A 1,721-nucleotide genomic window follows, 5' to 3' on the forward strand; every position below is an offset into this window, starting at 1 on the left:
GTAATATCAAACAACCTTATCATTGTGCTCATTGCTGTCTTCTTTTATGTGCTAGCCATATGCTGTATTGTGACTACCAATTTTTGTCAACTACCATTCAAGCTGTCATTGCAATCAATCTTATATTGTTTCTGCTGTATTGTGCCTACAAATTTGTTGTCAACTACCATTTTAAGCTGTCATTGCAATCAATCATAGCTACCTATGTGTTTTAATATACTGTACCTATAATTTTCTCTCATCTTTTTTTTTCATTCCATGTAATCTGTTATCATTTTTTGTCTATAAATATTGCAAGTATTTACCTCCTTAAAATTTTCTTAGATTAAGGACCTGCCCGAAACGCTGCGCGTGCTAGTGGCTTTACAAGACTGTAATAACCATATTTGTATCCTCACATTCTTTACGTACATTCTTGTATATGCATAAATAAATAAATAAATAAATAAATAAATAAATAAATAAAGTAACAAACGTTTATGTGTACGTATTTGGATGATAAGACAAAGAGTATAGTGGTTTCAGTAAGTGTAAGCAGTGATGGCCGAGTGGTTAAGGCGTTTGACTAGAAATCAGATGGGATCTTCCCGCGTAGGTTCGAATCCTACTCACTGCGGTCCTAGGCATAATATTTTTGGTTCCAAGGGGTTGTCATAGCCAAGGGAGTGGTAATGGGGGATGAGTTCCCATTACCTATAAAAAGCTCATGTACAGCATGCATCTCAAATAGCCTCTGACATCCAAGTCCAACTCCTGGCCTGCACGGGTGGGTTAATCTCTAAGTCTGGCGGAACTCTTTTACTGACAGGAGAAGAGCGAGGGCGTGCCTCTGGCGCCTTAAAACCAGTTGCTCTAGGTAGATGGGACTCGATAGCCTGGGAAGGCAGTTCATCTAGGGGAAGGAAAACCCTGATTTCAAACCTCCGCTGCCTTGCAGCCATACCCCTTTTTTGGGAAAGGCTTCAGGAGTCAACCTCGAGGAAAAATCCGGAGTTGGGGCTCCTAAGGCAGTTCGTTGTTGACTTCGACCTCGTTCTGGCAGCTCCTGCGATGGTGCTAGAACCATGTGTATTGCCATTTGCCTTTCCATTGGATAGTTTCAGCAACGAGGAGAGGGGGGGGGGACCTGCTGCATGGGTAACAGCTTCTCGTCCATGTCTACCTACCCAGGCTTTGTGCCCTGGAGCGACTGACAACCAGAGCGCAACTCCATAGTCTCACGAGACCGAAGGATGCCTATGTTACGGCCCTATTGGGTCGCAACTGGGTTCTTTCTCTGATGCTAGTAGAGTTTGGGTATCCGGCCCCAAGCTAGTAGTGGCTTTCAAGGGGTGTGTTCCGTAACGCAAGTAAATTAAAGGGGAATGGATAAAACTGCACTAAACTTAAATATATAATTACACCACCACCATAAATAAATATATAAACAGTCACACGGGGGGTATAAACACTATAATATACAGAATGGTCTTCCTCTGAAGACGCAGGAATGTTCCACGGTGCTCAAGAGGAGTAGCCCTGGTCCTCTTATTGTGGCCTCACGTTGAATCCTTCGATTCTCTCGAGTTTACCCTGGCCACAGGCCAGCCAAATCACAGTTCCACTGGGGGCACCGTCCTGGAGGCCTTCAACCACAAATCCAGCCTGTAGCTGGCAGGTTCCAATTAGTTCCGCTGGTTAGGCCACTCCACGACCGATACTAGGGTTGCGAGCCCTAGGCA

The 1,721-nt window shown here is 44.4% G+C and overlaps 1 non-coding gene across 1 annotated transcript; it reads left to right on the plus strand.

Moving 5' to 3' along the window:
- Window positions 1-534: 534 nt before the first annotated feature.
- Window positions 535-616, plus strand: TRNAS-AGA (transfer RNA serine (anticodon AGA)). The gene has a single exon. It is a non-coding gene; the product is annotated as a tRNA-Ser (tRNA).
- The last annotated feature ends 1,105 nt before the right edge of the window (window positions 617-1,721 follow it).

The sequence above is a fragment of the Procambarus clarkii genome, chromosome 15, assembly GCF_040958095.1.
Source record: "Procambarus clarkii isolate CNS0578487 chromosome 15, FALCON_Pclarkii_2.0, whole genome shotgun sequence".
Classification (NCBI taxonomy): Eukaryota; Metazoa; Arthropoda; class Malacostraca; order Decapoda; family Cambaridae; genus Procambarus; species Procambarus clarkii.